A 15,984-nucleotide genomic window follows, 5' to 3' on the forward strand; every position below is an offset into this window, starting at 1 on the left:
AACCCCAAACACAATGTAAAAAGACTACTAAGGTTTCAAAATCAAGTGCTCCAAAGTTCAGAAATGCCAGAAGGAAGGCTACCAGGCGAACCTTAATTCAGCCCCTTTGTGAATATGCATTATGATACAGTCTTAGATTCAGGGGCAGCAGAGCCTTCCCAAAAGTGGGGGGGTCCAGGGCCCTGGCCCCATAAGGTCCCACCCCCTACCCTCCTCTTCCCAACAAGGTCTTGCCTCACCACTTCCCCTTGAGGCCCCTCCTCTTCCCTGCAAGGCCATGCCCCCCACCCCACACCTTATCCCAAGTCCCCTCCTCTTCCCCCAAGGCCTGCCTTCTTCCTCCCGAGGCTATGCCCCCAGCCAAGCCAGAAGCCACAGCAAGGCCAGGGAGCCCTCCCCCACAGATACCCCACCAAAGCAGGTGGGAGGGACCCAGGCTCCCCACAGTTGTCCGCGTCTCTTGCTCCGGCCGGGGGGCAGGGCCTTGGAGCTGCAGCCTGGCCATGGTAAGAGCCATGTGGGCAGCTATGGGGAGCCGCAGTGCAGACCCTCAACCTGCCCTAGGCAGGTACACAGGCCAGGGGCTGCTCTTTGGCCGCCCGCACTGCGGGCAGGTGGAGGGTCCACACAGCTTCCACAACTGCCCAGGATCCCTGGCCTGGCTCCACCAGCTGCTGGCCTGACCGGGGCCCTCAGGGGGAGGATCGGAAGGGGACTAGGTTCGCCGTGGCAAAAAGTTTGAGGACCATAGCTCCCTGCCCGCTCCCCTCCTGCCCCCGTTGTGATGTCACTACTTTGATTATATGATCACATACTACTTTTTCCCCCACAGGATTCCTTGCTCATTCAGAAGGGATGGTGCTCACCGGATGGGCAAGAATTCAATATTTCTTTTTACCCTAATCAATCTATGTGTGGCCCCATTCATTATTTACTGCACATCATCCAAACTATGCACTGAATACAGAATTAGTCAGGGTGGATGAAAATCAATGATTTAAAAAAAAATCAGATTTTTTTTAATTTAAATTGGATTTTTAAAAAAATGCTTTTTGAGGAAAAAATCTTTGAGTTTTAATTAAGAGTTATCTCATCGTTGAATAGGGATTATAAATTCTAATTCTAGAATATGAGACAATATATTCATGTAATGTTTAAGAAAAGTTTTGTAAATGGGTTCCAATAGTTAATGGATTAGGGACCCAATCTTATGAGGTTCCAGGGGCTTCTGTATAGATTATTTAGGTTAATCTTTCTATCTACTCAATGGGACTCAGTGCTCAGTCCAGAAGATACCATCAGAGATGCTTAGTTTTGCAGTTCTCAAACTGTGGATTTGTGTCTCCAGATATAACACGCTTGTTAACAGCAAAATATGTTTTTAAAATAAATAAATAAATAATATATAGAGGTGAGAAATAACAGACCTCAACCCTATTGTCCCTCTGCAAATTTGTGTACACAGAGTTAATCCCTTACCTCTCTCTAAAAGTGCAAGTTTCAAAAAGTTAAATGAATAGAAGATTTTGGGGGCGGAATAGATCTGGACAAGGAGAAGAAGTCTGGAGATAAACGTGAGAAGGGAGGAGCAAGCGGTAGAAACAAAAAAGTGAAACTGTTTGATCAGCATATTCCAGAAGTCTTGAGGTCTTTCTGAGTGTAGCCTTCATTGATTTGAGATCTACCATACCATTCTCTCACTAGAAGTGAAAACCTATAACAGCAGCAGGCCATAAAAGAGACCCAGTTTTGGAATATTTAAATTAAGTTCCTTTACCTGTGGGTAAGAGAGGCATGCGTGCAAAATGCAAACAGTGCATCAAAGAAATGCAAGGCCTGGCTGCACGAATGAAACAACATCATGAGAAGTGTTCCTTCTCAGGAGGAAGCTGCGTTGAAGATGAGGAAAGGAACATGTCTGAACATGCAGGATCTTCAGGTTGGTAAACTTTTTTATTTCATACTTTTTTCTTAAGGACTGCCTGTCTTCCTTCTGAACTATTCTTGAATTCTCGTGTTTGAGCAAAAAATATAGTTGTTACTCTATGGTACTATCATTTTAGATGCAGTTGTGATAAAAAAATAAATAGCTGAAATAGGCAGATCTTCCTTTTACAATTTCACCTTTAAAGTAGTACTGTCAGTGAATGCAATGAGCAGTACTAAATGAGCAGTATGCTAATAATAATTAAATAACTGCTTTGACTTATTTTGTTCAGGAGAATCCATCCTCAACATACAGGATTCTGAAGACTATCCCCCTTCAAGATCACCATCATTTTCTATAGTCTCAGAGTTATCTGCCAATGATAGTGTTCCAGCCACATCATGTATGTCACATAGCCATAGTAGATTACCTGTAGCAAAAAGAAAAAAAACTCCATCATTCAGAAACAAGCATAGATAAATTTGTGATAAGAACCAGCAGATTACAAAAAGAGATAGTTGATGAAAAAATTGCCCTGTTTGTTTATGCAACAAACTCTCCTTTCTGTATGATTGAGAACCCACACTTCATTAACATGGTTCAGTCATTAAGACCAGGGTACAGTCCACCCAAAAGAGCAAATATCGCAGGCAAATTGCTGGATAAAGTGTATGAAAGAGAAATTGAGCAGTGTGCAAAAGATCCTGTTTTATATGCTTGTGTGACAACAGAAGAAGGGAATGTCTTCCTTACAGAAACAATTGATACATCAGGAAATGCGCACACAGCAGAATATTTACAAGAAGTAGCACTAAAAGCTAGAAAAAACTGTGAAAAAAAAATTCAAATCTCGAGTATGCAGCTTAGTCACAGACAATGCTGCAAATGTATCCAAGATGAGAAGAAATTTAGGAGAGAGTGAAGAGAGTCCCAAGCTAATAACATACGGTTGCAGTGCTCATTTGATGCATCTCCTAACCAAAGACTTCAGTGTTCCAAAAATAAAGGCTAATGTTGTTGAAATTGCAAAATACTTCCATAACAACCACTCTGCAGCAGCTGCTCTGAAAAAAGTGGAAGGAACCAAGCTAACCCTCCCACAAGACGTGCAATGGAACTCAGTAGTGGACTGTTTTGAGCACTATATCAAGAACTGGCCTAATCTGATGACAGTTTGTGAACAAAATCGTGCAAAAAATAGATGGCACTGTCACAGCCAAAATTCTCAACATTGGGCTTAAAAGAAATGTTGACCACATGCTGAGTAGCCTGAAGCCTATTTCTGTAGCCTTGAACAAAATGCAGGGAAACAGCTGTTTTATTGCTGACGCTGTTGAAATTTGGAAGGAACTGAGTGAGATCTTATTTAATGACAGAGTTAAATTACAAGCATTAAAAAAATCGAATAGGACAAGCACTATCTCCAGCTCATTTTCTTGCAAATATTCTCACAATACACGGTACCAGGGTGAAACCTTAACTGCTGAAGAAAAGGAGTTGGCTATGACATGGACATCCAGCAATCATCCCTCCATAATGCCAACTATAATAAACTTCAGAGCTAAGGGTGAACAATTGAAGAAATATATGTTTGCTGATGACGTTTTAAAGAAAGTTACATCAGTGAACTGATGGAAGTCACTTAAGCACTTGGAGTCAGGGACTGTTGAAGTGATAATCTCACTTTTAATAGCAGTAGCTTCTTCTGCTGGAGCAGAAAGAGTATTTTCTTCCTTTGGACTGATTCATTCCAAACTGAGAAATCATTTGGGACCTGAAAAAGCAGGAAAAAAGCTTGTTTTTCTTTTCCAGATTATGAACAAATAGGAAAATGAAGGTGAAAACAACTGAGTTAACTGCAAAAGCCAATATTTTAAGTTTCTCATGTTGACCTGGCTGACATAGTCGATTTAATTTTTGTGGCTTTTTTAATATTTCATTTTACTATTTTAGTTAAAAACAATTTTAACAAAAACAAACCTGATTTTAAAAAACTTGAATGTTTAACTAAATTCAAAAATTCATATGCTTGTTTTGTTATAATATTATATGTTTGCTGTTGAAGAAAAAAATCCAGAATACATAACGTTGTTTTAGTTAAATAAAACAATTTAAATGTTTGTCTGGTGATGTTCTCCTCCTAATACAGCATGGCAAAAAAACATTCCAAATATTAATGATTAACCTGTTGAATTGGAGATATTTATGAAGTCATTGGGAGGTGAACTATCTGCTTCAGTTACCTTTGGTAGATGAAATAACCAAACAATCATTCATTTTCTGATATAGCTGTAAAACGAATCTGAAAAGTTTTCAAAATAAACTTTAAAAATGTTGCTAGCAGCCTGAAGGGTGGGCCTGTCAGCTTTGCCAGGACGAGGTTTAGGTCCCAAGGAGGGATCGGTTCCTTTATCTGAGGGAACATCCTCTCCAGCCTTTGAGAAAACCAAATTACCATTTCATGTGAAAAGACCAAATCTGTTGTCAACCTTAGGTCAGATGGCTGAAATGGCTACCAGGTGGACCTTAACTGAAGAAAAGGGCCAGACCTTGTTGTTTCAAGAGCACAGGGTACTCCAAAATAAATTGCAATCAGGACTGTGTAGGTGGAAATCCGAGTTGTGAAGACCAGGTAGAGAATCATTTCCACTCTACCAAGTAAGTTGCCCTGGTGTAGGCTTTTCTACTCCCTAGTAGGATTCTACGAACCTGCTCCAAGCAAGCTTGCTCTTCAGGATTCATCCATGAAGGTTCCAGGCCAACAAATGAAGAGAATTGAAGTTCAGGTGGAGCAGTTGACCATGGTCCTGGGTGATCAGGTGAGGGTGCAGAGGGAGATGGATTGGGGGTTCCACTGGAAAGCTTCAGAGGGTGGTGAACCAGTGCTGTCTGGGCCACGCCAGGGTTATAAGGATGACCTGTGCTCAATCCTGCTTGATCTTCGACAGAACCTTGTGAATTAATGGAATTGGGGAAAGGCAGTAATAGAGATGAGTTATCCGGCCCAACAGGTAAGGCATCCATAAGAGACCCTGGGCTGTGGCCCTGCAGGGAGCAAAACTGATGGCATTTCCTGTTGTTTTGGGTAGCAAACAGATCTATAAGGGGAGTCCCCCACCTCTGGAAGATGTCCCTTGCCACATCCAGTCGAAGGGACCATTCATAGTGAGTGGAAAAGGACCTGCTGAGGCGATCCGCAAGTTGGTTCTGTGTACTCAGCACGTAAGATGCCTCTAGTTAGATGAAGTGTGTAATGCAGAACTCCCACAGTTGGATTGCTTCCTGGGACAGGTGGAAGAATGCACTTCACCCTGCCTTTGATGTAGTACATGGCGATTATATTGTCCATGAGAAGCGAGACTGCCTTGTCTGCAATGTGGGTTAAAAACGCCTGGCAGGCCAGGCAGACTGAGCTGAGTTCTCGGATATTGATATGGATTGAGAGCTCTTCTTGGGACGACAGGCCTTGAGTCCTGAGATGCCCAAGGTGGGCTCCCCAACCCAACACAGAGGCATAGAGATCAGATACATGGATGGTTGGGGCCTCGAAAAAGGTATTCCCATGCAGACTATGCCTTGATTCAACCACCAAGTCAGTGAGTCGAGGACTTGAGGGGGAACATAAGTATCATGTCCAGATGATGTTGCAAGGGTGAATATACCGCGGCCAAACAGGCCTGGAAAGATCTGAGATATAGTCTCGCATGTTGTACCACATATGTGCATAATGCCATGTGGTCCAGAAGGCTCAAGCATATTCGGACTGTCATGGTCAGATGTGCCTGAAGGGAGCTTATCAGGGTCGAGATTGAGCAGAAACGATCTTCCAGAAGCAGGGTCTTCGCCTGTACAGGAGTCCGGAACCACCCCTATGAACTATATCTTTTGTACAGGGCTAAGGGTAGACTTCTGGTTGTTTATTAATAAGCCCAATGCCTGGAAGGTCGATTGGATAAAATGGATGTCTGATTCCACCTGCATTCTGGACTGGCCCTTGATTAGCCAGTCGACAAGATATGGGAAAATGTGAACTACTTTTCTCCTGAGGAAGGCCGCTACTACTGCCATACATTTGGTGAAGACCTGTGGGGCGGCCAACAGCCCGAATGGCAGAACTGCCAATTGGTAATGAGTCTGGTTTACAACAACTCTTAGAAACCTCTGTGCTTTGGAAAATCTATGGAAGTATGCATCTTTTAGGTTGAGGGCAGCATACCAATCCCCTGGATCTGGCAAAGGAATGATGGAAGCCAAGAAGACCATGCAGAACTTTAATCTCTTTAGATAGTGGTTGAACTACCGCAGGTATAGGATCAGTCCGAGACTCCCCTTGGCTTTTGGGATTAGGAAGTAACGTGAATAAAACTCCTATCATCTTAGATGGTGAGGAACCTCTTCAATGGCTCCCACCCAAAGGAGGGACTGGACTTCTTGTTCCAATATTTGCTCATGAGAAAGGTTCCTAAAGAGGGACGGGGAGGGTGGGTGGACAAAAATTGGAGGGTATAACCTAATTATATTGTGTTTAGATCTCCATGGTCCAAGGTAATATGGTTCCAGGCATTGAGGAACTGAGACAGTCGGTTGGAAAACAAAGGGGTAACTGGATCCAGAATCGAGGGGATTGAGATGTCGTCCTCGAGCATGTAATCAAAACAAGTGCTTTGAAGTGCCCAAATGTCTAGGGACAGAATGTAACAGCCCTAAGGAGGAGGTTGGTGTAGAGGGTTTATGCCAGAAGCCCTTTTTCCTCCTCCACTGGTCCTGTCTGGAAGACGTCATGAAATAACGTCAAACCTGCTGAGGCCTGTAGTGTCTTCTGGCTGCTGCCAGACTATACAGACCCAGAGATTTCAGGGTCGCCTTAGAGTCCTTAAGTCTGTGCAATTTGGGGTCTGTTTGCTCTGAAAAGAGAGAGGACCCTTCAAATGGGAGGTCCTGGAGGGTTTGCTGCACCTCTTGAAGAAACCCCGAGGACTGTAATCATGAGCTCCTGCATATGGTAACAGCCATAGCCACTGATCTGGTCACAGAATTGGCAAAGGCTGCCTGCAGGGAGGCCCAGGCTATTGTCTTCCCTTCTTCAACAAATGAAGAGAACTCCTGTCTGGGGAAGCATGTCCTTACATTTTTGCGTCAACTCCCACGTATTAAAATTATGGTGACGTAGCAAAACTTGCTGATTCACTATTCAGAGCTGCAGCCCACCCGTTGAGTAGGCTTTCCTCCCAACAAGTCCAGCTTCTTCGGGTCCTGTGCCTTGGATGTGAGCCCCGCTTGACCCTGACAGTCCTTCTCATTGGTGGTTGACAGTGCCTCATCTGGAGAAGAGGAGGAGGAGGTAGCTAAAGCAGGTTGAGGGGCCTCTGCCCCTTGATTCTATCTCCACTGAGACCTGTGAAACTTGCTCTTGACGTTCGGCACCGGAATCTGGGTCTGGCGTCTCACAGCACGGTACCGGAGGCACTCTACTTTCCGAGTCCACAGAGTATGAATGCCTCGAGACAGTGCCCTGGCCCCAGGGAAATCCCCATGAGTTCCAGAAAGGCCATTGCATGGGTGCTGGCCCCCATGATCCCATAGGCCAAGTGCTCAGCAGCACCATAGCACCAGATGTCCCAACAGAATAGGGAGGGAAGTAGCTTGAGCTGTCACAGCAGCGTGGAAAGTAGGACTCCAACAAGTAAGACAAGCTGCAACAAGGAAGACAAGCGGCAACAAGGAGACCATGGCAGTGCCAACTCTCTCAGAGCTGGTGACCAATGCCGTGGAGAAATCCGAGGCCAGGCTATCATAGGAGGTTTTCCCCTAGAGAGCGATCACAGTGTCACGCAAAAGCTGGGGGAGGGTTCTCTGCCGCTCACTGAAACCAGCGCTGGCAAGTCCTGGATCTCTGAGGCAGTGTGAGCAGGTTTCTAGCAGCCACAAATACCTCTGGAGTGGACAGTATCGCGAATTGCCCAGTACACTGCCTGCTGGAGCCGACCTGACAGATACCACTAAGGGAAAAAATTTCAGCAACGGTGCTCGGGGCACGCACACACCTACATTGGAATGGACATGTGCAAGTACTCGAAGAATATCCTTCCTGCAATTCCCTGCCTCATTCACAAAACAGATAAAAGTTAAGAACTGCCAGAGTTAAGGTTGAGTGCTTGACTTTGCAACCTTAGCATAATACTTTTACCATAGCTTTTGAGGATTTTATTTCCTAAGCTTTTTAAAAAGCAAACTCAGAAAGCAAAAATTTTATCATGAGGAACTACACTGACTCCAACTTGAGTCATCAGCAGCATTGGGGTCTTTATAACAACAGCACAGTCCTCTGCTGTTTGAGCTGAGTAACTGGTAACAGTAGAAGGTTGTTCACCTTTATGTAGACCTGCCACTAGAGAGAGGGATGGGACACACACTTTGCCGTTGGGTTTACAGAGGTTTTGAGCCTCTCTCTAGCTCCTGCCCATCTCTCTGCTGCTGCTAACCTCCTCGGCTCTGTCCCATCTCCCACCTGCTTCTATCCTCCCTCTCTGGATCCTCCCCCTGCCCCAATCCTTCTCGCCTGCTCTTTTTCTTACCACCCCTCCTGCTACCCCTTCAACCCTCCCTGCTTCCCCCGACCTACCCATTACAATCTCGGCCAGTTCCTGGCCTGGTCATCTCCCACTCACCCACATACTCCTATCGAGTCCCCACTACCCCTGGCTACTATCCTCTCCATTTCCCTGGCTCCTGTCCTTCTTCCTGCCCTTCTTCCGCCCCTCTGCTCCTATCCTCCCACTCCCTCTACTCTTGCCCCTGCCCCCCAACTTCTATTCCTTCCCCCCCCTGAACACCTGCCCGTTGCCCCACCCTGCCTTGCATCTCTTTCCCAGTTGTTCACTTCTCTGCACTCTAATCAAGCAGCTTATTCCTTCTCCGCCATGAGCACAAGAAAGACAGTCTCCCTGCTCTTCCTTCAGATGCTCAGCAGCAGGGTGGTCCACAGAAGCCAGGAGGTACAATTGCAAGGCAAGTCCTGCTCAGCCTCTGCAGTCCTGGGCTGAAGCAGGCTTAGTCATTGCACATATGCAATTCGGTCAGCACACAGGAACTATGGGGGAGGAGGAAATTGATCATGCTCAGTATAGACGGAATCCTCAGAGAATTTAGTCTCCAAAAACCTAACAAAACTCTTCTGAGCATGTGTGGACTGACATTTGTCAAAGGCTTATAACTTGGCCAAATCTGGGCAAATTATCACAGGGACAGCTAAAGGCACTTTCCTGATATCAGAGCAACCTCCCAGGCAAATTTTATGTCAAAGCATGGAGAAGCTAGAGCTTCACAGTGAAACAGTTCAAACAATTGTTTTAACGTAGGCAAAACGGTGTATTTCTCCCCAACTTCATTCTCAGTAATAGCTGAACTGTTTTAGCCAAAACTTTCCACACCAAAAAAAAAAATTCATCAGCCTGAGGGAGACACCCAGCATGGAAAATTTCAGCCTAAATTGTTTAAGTCTGGCAAAATTATGAGCAATTGAAAACAGGGACTTAAAATAGAACATGTCAGAAAAACTTTAACTATAAACATTGCTACCTCCATGGCCTATAATTATTAACCATATTACCTTTATATCACATATAAAGATAGACACCTGCAACGGGGTAACAGACTGACAATTTCCATGTTCTCAATGTGAAAGACTTAAACGGAAGCTAAGGGGATCTGAAATTTGACATTCCTGTCAGAAGTCACCAAAAGGCACAACAACCATTTTTAAAATTTAAATTCATTTCTTCTATGAAGCTGTCATGTCAGGTATAAGCGCTCCAGTTCGGAGAAGTTAAGGACATATAAAAATCACCAAGTCTATTTGGCAAATTTTAGCTAAGAAAATTATTGATGGTGAGGGACTATGCCATAGGCAACAACACTAATGACATGTCCATCTAATGGTAGAGTCTTTAAAATAATATTCATAATTAGGCTTGGCAGAATTTAATTTTTATTTTTAAGCATGTTTTTAGATTTTTATTGGCAAATTTTCACAGTTTTAGTAAAGTACTGGAGGGCTCAGACAATTATTTAATGATATTTAACACATTCAAAAAGTTTAAGCTTTATAACGGTTAAAAACACAAATTCTCAACATCACATCAAAAATATCCCTAAATCTAATAATTTATTAAGTAGCACTTTTCCTACTTTGCCGATCTATACATTTTGATTATTAACGGAAATAGTTTTTAATCAGTTTGTGCGTGTATGGTGAAATTGACTTTTTGATAAAAATTTAATCCTTCCAACCCTATTCATAATTATCTTTATTGTCATATTTTACATTGAAAGGTTGAGAAGTATGAATTCTCTAACCTTTTAAAAACCCAGAAGTTTTATTAACATGTATGGGAGGGAATGAAAACTTTTAGCCATCTAGTTATTAGGAAGACTGATAGCTCCATTTTTAATTCTGAGTACCCTTTAAACCTATATCTACTTATGTGGGCTAGGCTCTTAGCTGGGGTATCTTTTCTGTACCACAATCACAAAAGATGAGGCCTGGATGTTGAAGTTCAGGTTGAAAGCTGTCTTACATTCTACTTTGTATTTTTTTCTAGCAGAACTCCACCTTTTTCCAAAAAAGTTCTTGCTGTCAGGGTAGGTCAGCAGGTTTCTGCTCAGCCTCCTAAAGGAGACCTAAACGTTTGCAAATGAGTAGGCCAAAAGCCTGATAAGACTAGGGTGGAATAGGATGGAAGTCTCCTTGCTAACGCATTACTAGTTTGATTTGTTCAAAAATACAACCCCTGCCCCCCATCATGCAGAGGTCTGGGTACAATTTGAATTTAAAAATATATATACATATTTTGGACTCTGATCTCTGTTTTAGATCAGCCTGAGCCTTCCATTCCAGAAAAAAGTCAAGAAATATCAATTACTTTTTCAGAAGTCATCAAATTCCGTTCTGAAAGCCTAATGGGGAAAACAAGTTCCACAGTGGAGGATTCTTAATTCAGACAGCCCTGCCTCCAGACCCCTCCCAATTAAATTAAGGGGCTAAGACCAAGCACTTCAGCTGATCTTAACTGCTGAAGTATTGCAAGGGCCCAGATGCAGTCAATGAGGATACCCATGTCCTAAACCACGTAGGACTTTTTAGATTAAAACCCATACATTTTATTGCACAGGAAAACAAACTGGAGCCAGTGTAGATCATGGAGCAGTAGTATGATGTACTACTTGTGAGAAGAGCTGCAAACAAATGAACCGCCACATTCTGCAGAAGCTAAGTTCCTGGGTAGTGGTAAGGTGTAGCCCCAAATAAAGAGCATTACAGTAACGCAGTATTCAAGGAGACAATACCAGGGGTAGATATATACAAAAAATATATATACTTTTTTTAAGTTTGGTATTCCCCTGCTCAGCATGCCACAAAATTGTCACATTATTTCTAATGCTTCATTCAATGCCCCTGAACTTTGTTTAATAAAAACTCACTAACATCAATGACTTGAGAAACATACAGAATACCAGAGTTTGTGAAACAGAGAATAAGCAAAATAACTACACCTCTACCCCAATATAACACGGTCCTCAGGAGACAAAAAAGCTTACTGTGTTATAGGTGAGACCGTGTTATATTGGGGTAGGGAGAGGAACCACTCCTTGCCCCAGCTCACCTCCACTCCACCTCCTCCTCCTCCCCTGAGCGTGCCGCCACCGCTCCGCTTCTCCCCCCCGTCCCTCCTTTCCAGGCTTGCCGTGCCAAACAGCTGATTGGCGCGACAAGCCTGCAGGGAGGAGAAGCGGAGCTGCGGCACACTCGTGGGAGGAGGCGGAGGCGAGCTGGGGCAGGGAGCGGTTCCTCTGCACCCCCCTTTACTTGCTGTGCCCTCCCCACCCCAGCTCACCTCCGCTCCACCTCTTCCTACGAGCACGCCACAGCTCCGCTTCTCCTCCCTCCCTCCCTGACACAGCAAGCCTGGGAGGGAGGAAGGGGGGAGAAGCAGAGCTGTGGCGCGCTCGTGGGAGGCGGCGGAGCGGAGGTGAGCTGGGGCAGGGAGGCCACAGCAAGTAAAGGGAGAGCGCAGAGGAACTGCTTGCAGTAACACAAATTTGGATTTAATGAGGTAAAGTAGCCCCGCCCCCCCGGAGCACTGCTTTACCGCATTATATCAGAATTTGCGTTATATCAGGGTAGAGGTGTATTTCCTTCAAAATAAACAAACAAAAACAAAATAAGGATATCAGTAGTTACATCTGTAAAAATAAATAAAATTATAGAACAATTCTTAATAATATGTGAGAATGCCTAAAGTATGCTGATGATCTGGTCATACTGTTGCCTATGGAAACCTTCTAAAATATATGTGCCCTATAGGTCAACCTGTTAAAGACAAACCTTGATTTCAGAAAGAGCCCCAAAACAACCAAAACAGAGTAAAATGAAGACTGAACAAACAAATACCTGGGGTTCGTAATAAACATACAAAAGAATATTAGACTGGGTATAAAAGCACTACAAGGAAAAGCATTATAGTGGGCCTTTAACACCCAAAAGGAACCAATACCACTACTGTCACACAACCATGATAGTTCAAGCTAATCAATTCTACTTTATGGGACCGAAGTTTGAGGCCTGGTCTACACTATGATTTTAGGTCGAATTTAGCAGCATTACCTCGATTTAAGCCTGGATCCGTCCACACGACGAAGCCTTTTTTTTCCAACTTAAAGGGCTCTTTAAATCGATTTCTTTAATCCACCTCCGACGAGAGGATTAGCACTGAAACCGGCCTTTCCGGGTCAGATTTGGGGTAGTGAGGACGCAATGTGACAGTATTGGCCTCCGGGAGCTACCCCAAAGTGCTCCATTGTGACCGCTCTGGACAGCACTCTCAACTCAGATACACTGGCCAGGTAGACAGGAAAAGGCCCGCGAAATTTTGAATTTCCTGTTTGCCCAGTGTGGTGGAGAGCCCAGGTGAACACGCAAAGCTCATCAGTACAGGTAACCATGATGGAGTCCCAGGATCACAAAAGAGCTCCAGCACGGACCGAACAGGAGACACGGGATCTGCTCACCATATGGGGAGACGAATCAGTGCTAGCTGAACTCCGGAGCAGTAAACGAAATGCCAAAACATTAGAAAAAGTCTCAAAGGGCATGAAGGACAAAAGCCATAACAGGGACGCAAAGCAGTGCCGCGTGAAAATTAAGGAGCTAAGGCAAGCCTACCACAAAACCCAAGAGGCAAACGGAAGGTCCAGGGCAGAGCCGCAGACACGCCGCTTCCACGCTGAAGCTGCATGCCATGCTAGGGGGTGCAGCCACCACTACCCCAACCCTGTGCTTTGACTCCGTCACTGGAGAATCACGAAACACGGAAGCAGGTTTTGGGGACGAGGAAGATGATGATGAAGACATTCAAGATAGCTCATAGCAAGGAAGCAGAAAAACCGGTTTCCCCAACAGCCAGGAGACGTTTTTCACCCTGGACCCGGAACCAGTAACCCCCGAACCCACCCAAGGCATGCTCCCAGACTCTGAGGGCACACAAGGCACCTCTGGTGAGTGTACCTTTGTAAATATTACACATGGTTTAAAAGCAAGCGTGTTTAATGATTAATTTGCCCTGGCATTCGCGGCCAGTACAGCTACTGGAAAAGTCTGTTAACGTGTATTGGGATGGAGCGGAAATCCTCCAGGGACATCTCCAGAAAGCTCTCCTTCATGTACTCCCAAAGCCTTTGCAAAAGGTTCCTGGGGAGGTCTGCCTTATTCTGTCCTCCATGGTAGGACACTTTACCACGCCAGGCCAGTAGCACGTAGTCTGGAATCAATGCATAAAGCATGGCAGCGTATGGTCCCATTGTTTGCTGGCATGCAGACAACATCCATTCCATATCTCTCTTTGTTATCCTCAGGAGAATGATATCATTCACGGTCACCTGGTTGAAATAGGGTGATTTTATTAAGGGGACGTTCAGAGATGCCCGTTCCTGCTCTTCTGAACAGAAATGTTCCCCGCTGTTAGTGATCATCCCAGACAATTGGGTGTGGGGTGGAAGGGAGGGGGGTTAGTTGGGTTTATGCTGCATGTTAACCCGGAAACTGCAGCCCCTCCTTTTAAATTACAAACCCATTTTAAATGGCCAACCCAATGGGTGCTTGGTATGGGAAATGAGGATGCTGCTGTTTGATACCATTCCCTCATAGACTTTCAGGTCAGAAGGGACCATTATGATCATCTAGTCTGACCCCCTGCATGATGCAGGCCACAACCCCTTTCCCTTGACTCTGCTGTTGAAGTCCCCAAATTCTGTGAGTTAAAGACTTCAAGTCGCAGAGAATCCTCCAGCTAGCGACCCCCGCCCCATGCTGCGGAGGAAGGCGAAAAACCTCCAGGGCCTCTGCCAATCTACCCTGGAGGAAAATTCCTTCCCGACACCAAATATGGCGATCAGTAGAACCCCGAGCATGTAGGCAAGATTCTCCAGCCCATTGATACTATTTACCAGCGATGGCACGCTGTTGATTTGACTAAAATCACATTATCCCATTAAACCATTCCCTCCATAAACTTATCTAGCTTAATCTTAAAGCCAGACAGGTCCTTCGCCCCCACCGTTTCCCTCGGAAGGCTGTTCCAATATTTCACCCCTCTGACGGTCAGAAACCTTCGTCTAATTTCAAGCCTAAACTTCCCCACGGCCAGTTTATATCCATTCGTTCTCGTGTCCACATTAGTACTGAGCTGAAATAATTCCTCTCCCTCCCTGGTATTTATCCCTCTGATATATTTAAAGAGAGCAATCATATCCCCCCTCAGCCTTCTTTTGGTTAGGCTAAACAAACCGAGCTCCTCGAGTCTCCTTTCATACGACAGGTTTTCCATTCCTCTGATCATCCTAGTGGCCCTTCTCTGTACCCGTTCCAGTTTGAGTTCATCCTTTTTAAACATGGGAGACCAGAACTGCACACAGTACTCCAAATGATGTCTCACCAGTGCCTGGTACAATGGAAGCAGCATCTCCTTATCCCTACTAGATATACCTCGCCTAATGCATCCTAAGACCGCATTGGCTTTTTTCACCACTACGTCACATTGTCGACTCATAGTCATCCTGCTGTCTACCAGGACTCCGAGGTCTTTCTCCTCCTCCGTTACTTCCAACTGATACAAGCTGGGGACGCAACTAAAATTCTTGTTAGTCATCCCTAAATGCATCACCTTACACTTTTTACTATTAAATTTCATCCTATTTCTGTTACTCCAATTTACAAGGTCATTCAAGTCTCCCTGCAGAATATCCCGATCCTTCTCCGAATTGGCAATCCCACCCAACTTTGTGTCATCCGCAAACTTTATCAGCCCACTCCTACATTTGGTTCCGAGGTCAGTAATAAATAGATTAAATAAAATGGGACCCAAAACCGAACCTTGAGGAACTCCACTCGTGACCACCCTCCACCCTGACAGTTCACCTTTCAGTACGACCCGCTGCAGTCTCCCCATTAACCAGTTCTTTATCCACCTCTGGATTTTTATATCGATCCCCATCTTTTCCAATTTAACCAATAATTCCTCGTGCGGTACCGTATCAAACGCTTTACTGAAATCGAGGTATATTAGGTCCACCGCATTTCCCTTATCTAATAAGTCTGTTACTTTCTCAAAGAAGGAGATCAGATTGGTTTGGCACGATCTGCCTCTGGTAAAACCATGTTTTAATTTGTCGCAATTGCCACTGACCTCAAGGTCCTTAACTACTTTCTCCTTCAAAATTATCTCCAGGACTTTGCATACTACAGATGTTAAACTGACAGGCCTGTAGTTACCCGGGTCACTTTTTTCCCTTTTTTGAAAATAGGAACCACATTAGCTATTCTCCAGTCCAATGGTCCCACCCCCGAGTTTAAAGATTCATTAAAAATTATTGCTAAGGGGCCTGCTATTTCTCGCGCCAGTTCCTTCAATATTCTTGGATGAAGATCATCCGGTCCGCCCGACTTAGTCCCGTTAAGGTGTTCAAGTTTGGCTTCTACCTCGGATACGGTAATCTCCCCTCCT

General features: G+C 44.7%; 1 protein-coding gene across 2 annotated transcripts in view; it reads right to left on the bottom strand.

The window, feature by feature from the left end:
• Positions 1 to 15,984, bottom strand: part of FER (FER tyrosine kinase) — a 421,941-nt gene that overhangs the window by 369,686 nt on the left and 36,271 nt on the right. The gene's annotated exons all lie outside the window — the stretch shown is intronic.

Source organism: Malaclemys terrapin, chromosome 6, assembly GCF_027887155.1.
Source record: "Malaclemys terrapin pileata isolate rMalTer1 chromosome 6, rMalTer1.hap1, whole genome shotgun sequence".
Lineage (NCBI taxonomy): Eukaryota > Metazoa > Chordata > Testudines > Emydidae > Malaclemys > Malaclemys terrapin.